We start from the raw sequence: 6723 nt of genomic DNA, 5'->3' as shown, positions 1-6723 counted from the left end.
AACCCCCATGTCAGGGGGCTCCTGCTGCCTGGAGGTGACCATATCCTCACAGCCCCTCCCCTCACAGAGACACCCCATAGCCCTCCCCCCTCACAGTCCCTCCCCCTCACAGCCCCTCCCTTCACACTGACATCCCACATCCCCCCCACAGACCCTCCCTTCACCCTGCCACCCCATAAGCCTCCCCCTTACAGCCCATAGTTTCACACTGCTACCCCATATCCCTCCCCCTCACACTGACACCCCCAAGGACCCTCTCCCTCACAGCCCCTCCCTTCACATTGAGACCTGCATGGACCGTCCCCCTCACACACAGAGGGACTTGTTTGCTGGGGCCTGACATTACAAATCCAGGGGTGAGATTTCTGAGGAATTTACTCACTGAGCCCCCCGACCCCATTTGGCGTCTTACCCTATGGCCCCACACAGGCTCAACCCCAAGGCTCTGACTCTGCTCAGCCTCTTCTCCCTAGGCCCACCCGGGCTTCACCCCGAGGCCCTGTCCCCACTTGGCCTCTTACCCCATGGCACTGCCCACGTTGCTCCTCTTCCCACACTTGCTCCAAGATCCTTGATTTCGGATATTAATTCTCTCGTTCCATTGATAAATGGGTAGAACGTGACTGAAATTAAACCAATTTCCGGCCAAGAAAAGGGCACATCCCTGCATTGGCCGGGAATTGAACCCGGGTCAACTGCTTGGAAGGCAGCTATGCTCACCACTATACCACCAATGCCTCTGGTAGCAGTGTTTCACTCAGGTGCCACTTATGCCAAATGACTCACCCCCACAGCGCTCTCAGGAGCTGGCCAGACAGGCTGGAGACAGCCTGTGAGCAGAGACAGATTCCCAGAGTGACGGACAGATGGGGACATGGGCTCGACATCCCAGCCTGAGGTAGCACCAACCCATCTCTGCCCTCCGAGAAAGGAAATGAAAATCAATGACCATAAGGGCAAATTTCACCCCAGCAAGAAGGAGACAGCTCCTTTTAAAGCACATTTTGTGTTGGTTCCCGCTACGTACAGATGGTTTTGTTGTTGCTGCTGATTCCAGTCCTTGAGCTCTGCCCAGATAAGGAACGATTCAGATTGTCACTCAAGTGAAGATGGGAGATGATTTTTTTGACAGGGATGCTGCCTCGTCTTAAGGGTGTTCGTCTGTCACCTTCTAATCTAGTGGGTGCTCGGTACATGCAGGCAGCCTCCGCTCCTGGAAATAAAGTTTCTACACAAAATCCCAAAGCTTTTAACCGAAAGGAGGGAAAGGAAATGGCCAGTAGGACATAAGGAATGTAACACTACACGATTCTTAGGGGTAAGCCATTCCTTTTTGTCAAGGACCAAATTTCTTGGTCACGGTCTACTCAAAGTCCAGCCTCCAGAGAAAATAATAATAAAAAATAACAATAATGATAATGTTGCGGAGTCCCCAGGCGATGCTCTGGAACTGCTCCATACAAAGCCAGACAGGACTCTGGGGAGCCTCCTCTCAGAGCAGACTGTCTTCAGGGCAAGAAGCTTCCACAGCTTCCACCTTCCTGGGTCTGACCTCGGAGCATTCAGCTGCCCCTGCCCCACCAAGCGCTTCCCACAGTGAGTCTCCTGGGCGGGGTCCTGGGGAAGCCAGAGGGCCCTGCCCCCCAACTCCGCAGTCAGACGTGACTCTCAGCCAGCCGGGAAAACAGAAGGTTTATTAGATGACAGGAACACGGTCTAAAACAGAGCTTGTAGGTACAGAAACAGGACCCCTTAGTCAGGTCCATCTTGGGGCCAGGGAGGCCAGAGCCCCGTCTGGACCGCCCTCCATTTCCCCAGTCAGCTCCAAACTGAAACTCTCCAGCCCCTCCTCTGCCTTTGTCTCTTTCCTGGGCCAGGAGGCCACCTGATCTCTTTGTTCTCCAACACTTTCCGTTGGCACCTTGCAGAAGAGGAGGGGCCCAGGCCATCAGTTGCCAGTCGATGGGATGTCGGCCATTTTCTGTGCAGACACCATCACACTGGCCCTCTAGAGCTCTGCAACAATCACACCCCCTGATTCCCACCACCTAGAGACTTAAGAACTTCATAGGGGAAACTGAGGCACCCACACAGTATTCAGAGAAAACATTAAGAACATTCCCACTTCTTCACAGTTGGTGCACCAGCACCAGCACCAGGCCCATGGGCAGCAGGGAGCCCTCGGGGAAGCTGCCTTAAAATGGCAGAAGAGGGGGTGTGGATCTAGAAGGCTCCCTGGCAGCGGGGTGGGGATGGGCAGGGGACTGGTGGCTGTGGGGTACTTCCATTGGGAGATGGGCAGGCACCTGCTGGGACTGGGTGACACTTGCTTCTCCCTTCCCCTCCTGTGCCCCTTGCAGGCCTATTTGCTTGCAGAGAATGGCCACCCCATCCCACCCCAGAGCCAGCCGTGTTTCAGGGCTCTCCCAGGCTGCGCCCTTCCCCATTTAGGGGATGACTCACAATTTCCCCCCCAAACAAGGACAAATCTCTGCAGATAACACGGATGGGAAAATATCCCAAATAGGAGGAGATTTTAAACTGACCTTTGAGAATTAGGGAGAAAAAATGGAGCAACGTCTCAGGAGGAGACCAGAGTGTCAAGTATCAGGGGAGAGCCTGGGGGCTGGTACGGGCAGAGCCCGGGGGCTGGTCCCAGCTGGAGAAAGCCCCCCCCCCGGCCAGACAGGGAGGGGTTAATGATGGGCTCCCCCCCAGCACAGATCCCAGAGAGCAGCAGCGTCTGGTCTGGGCCAGGAGCTGCCCCGGGTCCAGGCTCTGGGCTTTGTTCTCCCGGCTCCTTCCTCCAGCCCCTTCCTGTGTCTGCAAACACCAACCTGGGCTGCAGCGCTGGCTGGGACGGGGACTGAACCCAGAGATTTCCAGCCCCCCCCATGTCTGCCAGTCCCAGAGCTGCAGGATGTGAGCCCCCCCGGTCCCGTGGGAACAGGAAAGAGACCCATTCTCTCAGCCAGAGGGGGAGAGGAGATGGGGAAGGGGCTAGCAAGGAGAAGAGGAGAGAGAAATTGAAAGGGGGGAGAAGGAGAAAGAAGTGGGGCTGGGGGGGTGGAGGGGGAGAGTTTTTCCAGCTCTTTTTGCTGCCTGGCCCTAGCTGGTTCCTCCTGAGCGCTGGGGAAATCCCCCAAACTCAATGTCTAGTGAGTCCCTGGCTCCCAAGTGAACTCACCCCGGTGTCTCCTTCAGGCCGGTGACCCGCCGGGCTGAGAACGGCAGAAACTCAATGCTGCTGCTGCCCCTTTGTTATCCCAGGGGGCAGAAACTGTGCAGGGGGATGCCAGGAAAAGCCCCCCATTATTATGTTACCCTGCTGATACCAGTGTGATCCCGCTGCTGAGCGAGAGGTGGCCTGGGCCCTGCAGGTCGGTGGCTTCCCAGGGGAGGAGAAATCAGCGCACAGAGTCTAGGGTCACCAGCTGTCCCGATTTTATAGGGACAGTCCCGATTTTTGGGTCTTTTTCTTAAATAGGCTCCTATTCCCCATCCCCCACCCCCTGTCCCGGTTTTTCACACTTGCTGTCTGGTCACCCTCACAGAGTCTGTGCGGATTCTAAGTGTGATTTGCTTTTCTTTACACAAATACTCCTGCAATAGAGATCAGCCGCACACGGACAGCCACTGTCTTCCAGAAATCTCAGCCCATCGCAGGGCCGGGGTCCCAGGAAGCTACTCCAGGGCCAGGAATCGCCTCCGAATCCAGAGAATGAAGCTGAGTGAACTCCACCGTCTGCCGTGGCTTCTCTCCCAGGACAGCTGCATCACTGGTCTCACCACACCCAGCCTGTCTGCCAGTGTGACTGACCACTTCCTCACGTGCTGAGAAAGAGAACCTGTCAGCCAAGCAGGGCTCCCGGGTGCCCCCCTCGCCCCACCCCACCCCACCCAACCCCACTGATTCCTGGAGGAAAGAAGCCAGGAGCTCTTGGCTAAAAGGGGAGGTGAGTCTCCAGACCAGGGGTGGGCAAACTTTTTGGCCTGAGGGCCACATCAGGATGCGAAACTGTATGGAGGGATGGGTAGGGAAAGGTGTGTCCCCATACAGCCTGGCCCCGCCCCGCCCCCTATCCGCCCCTTCCCACTTCCTGCCCCCTGACTGCCACCCTCAGAACCCCCAACCCATTCAACCCCCCCTGCTAGATGTCCCCTGACTGCCCCCTCCTGGGACCCCCGCCCCTAACCACCCCCCTGGGATCCCACCCCTTATCCAACCACCCCTGCTCCCTGTCCCCTGACTGCCCTGACCCCTATCCACACCTCTGCCCCCTGACAGGCCCCCCCCGGGACTCCCATGCCTATCCAATCCCCCCGTTCCCATCCCCAGACCGCCCCCCCAGAACCTGTGCCCCATCCAACCGCCCCCTGCTCCCTGTCCCCTGACTGCCCCCCCGGGACCTCCAGCACCTTATTCAACCCTCCCGTTCCCTGCCCCCTTATCATGCCGCTCAGAGCACCAGGACTTGCAGCCGTGCTGCCCGGCCGGAGCCAGCCATGGCACCGCGCAGTGTAGAGCACCGGGGCAGGCCGGCGGTTCTCGCAGCCGCGCTGCCCGGCAGGAGCTCGCAGCCCCACTGCTCAGAGCGCTGGTGGCACGGCAAGCTGAGGCTGCAGGGGAGGGGGGACAGCAGGGGAGGGGACAGGGGCTAGCCTCCCCGGCTGGGAGCTCAAGGGCCAGGCAGGACGGTCCTGCGGGCCGGATGTGGCCCGCGGGCCGTAGTTTGCCCACCTCTGCTCCAGAGCCTGTTCAGCTTTGGCCTGACCTGCCCCACTATGGAGCATATTGCCGGGGAGCGAGGAATTCAATCAACCAGGTCTTTGTCCCTTGATGCTACATGATGCCCCGTTTGCCTTCAATGGGATGAGCGCTTTACCTGAATTCATGCTGCTTTTCCTGTTTGGGGAGGAACAGAATGACAGAGGTTTACAATCTGTCTTCATACCATGGGCTATCAGTATCATAAATAGGATTAACACATCCTGCACCCTAAAGTGGAGACGCCTGACACGTTCTTACAACCCTTCTTACAACGGGTAGCCGTGTTAGTCTGTATTCACAAAAACAACGAGGAGTCCGGTGGCACTTTAAAGACTAACAGATTTATTTGGGCATAAGCTTTCGTGGGTAAAAAAACCCCCACTTCTTCAGATGCAAACTCTAAGTGTGATTTGCTTTCTTTACACAAACACGCCAGCCCTGGAACAGAGGCAAACAGATGCATCTGAAGAAGTGAGGTTTTTTACCCACGAAAGCTTATGCCCAAAGAAATCTGTTAGTCTTTAAAGTGCCTCCACCGGACTCCTGGTTGTTTTTGAGGAATATTAGCTCCCAAAGCTCATTCGTTTCTCAGTGACCCTTACAGAGAGCCCAGCGAGTCCTGTTCATTCCCTGGCTGACCCCGAGCCCCTGTCACCAGCTCTGATCTCTCAGCATCGGAGGGGTGCAGGGTAGGGAGATGATCCTGAACAGACACGCGGACGCTGAGCCCTGCAGGGTTCAACCTCCAGTTCTGGATTCTCCTGACACTCAGCATCGAACGCGAGCACTGGTCCCCACGTGTCACAAACACCCTGTGAGGGGCCTGCCCGGGGCAGGGCCAGGCCCGGGTAGGATCCACCCCTTCCTGTCCCCCTCCCCAGCCCGGGAGCCCTTTGTGTTGGCAGCGGAGCTAAAGACAGTGGGGCAGCGCGGAGCGAGCAGGTCCTGATGGGGCGGAGGAGGGTGTGGGCCGGAGACACGCATGGGGCGGACACGATCCTGCCGGGAGAGGCCAGGCCTGGCTCAGCTGTAAAGCTTGGAGCGAGGGGATGGTGTGTGTGTAGGTGTATCTGGGGGTCAGAGTCGGGGCTGTGGGATGGGAGGAATGGCTGGTGCTGGGGATTGAGCAGCTGCTTGGAGCTGGGACTCTGGGGTGTGTTTGTGGGTGGGTCATAGTGTTGACGTCACCAGGCATCACCATCACCCTAGGTAACTCAGGAGGGTGGGAAAATCACAAGTGTCAATGAAGCCTTCCTGCACTAGGCCTGAACCAAACTCCTTCCATGTTTAAATTCTAATCGACCTCAAAAGCCAGGTGCAAGTGGAATGTGTAAGCAACTTGATATCAGTGGTAACCCCCCTTACCGGTAGCAAGCGGTAATAATGAGGCCTGCATGTTTCTGGCTGAAGGGAAAAAGGACAAGATAACGGTTTAAAGAAGTTACTAATGAGCTGAACTTATAGCTGCCAACATAATCTAACTGCTTAAATATAATTGCTATTTGCTTAGTAACTGTTACCAGGGATGGGAGGGGTAGAGAGAGGAATGGGGGGGGGGAAGGGAGGGGTAGCGGGGGAAGGGGGGGGATGAGGCTTGACTGTAAAGGTATAAAGGAAAAAAACCTGTTTCTGTTAGTGTGCTCGATTTGAGACGTGCCTGTCTCCTAGCACCACTTTGAGATCTCAAATAAACTTTGTTTGCTTCTCCACCTGGTGTGTTTATTGACGCGAAGCACACCGGGCCACAAACCTCGCTGTTGCTTTGCCTCGGGCACCCTGTGCTGGCAACAATAGAATCGTAGGACTGGAAGGGACCTCGAGAGGTCATCTAGTCCAGTCCCCTGCACTCAAGGCAGGACTAAGTATCATCTAGACCATCCCTGAGAGGTGTTTGTCCAGCCTGCTCTTAAACATCCCCAATGATGGAGATTCCACAACCTCCCTAGGCAATT

At 56.5% G+C, this 6723-nt stretch overlaps 1 non-coding gene across 1 annotated transcript; it reads right to left on the bottom strand.

Moving 5' to 3' along the window:
• Nucleotides 1-665: 665 nt before the first annotated feature.
• On the bottom strand, nt 666-737 carry TRNAG-UCC. The gene has a single exon. It is a non-coding gene; the product is annotated as a tRNA-Gly (tRNA).
• Between the last annotated feature and the right edge of the window lie 5986 nt (nt 738-6723).

The sequence above is a fragment of the Terrapene carolina genome, unplaced genomic scaffold (genome assembly GCF_002925995.2).
Source record: "Terrapene carolina triunguis isolate 2854851 unplaced genomic scaffold, T_m_triunguis-2.0 Scaffold24398, whole genome shotgun sequence".
NCBI lineage: Eukaryota > Metazoa > Chordata > Testudines > Emydidae > Terrapene > Terrapene triunguis.
The sequence above is the reverse complement of the archived record's forward strand: the minus strand, read 5'-3'. Positions and strand labels throughout refer to the sequence as shown.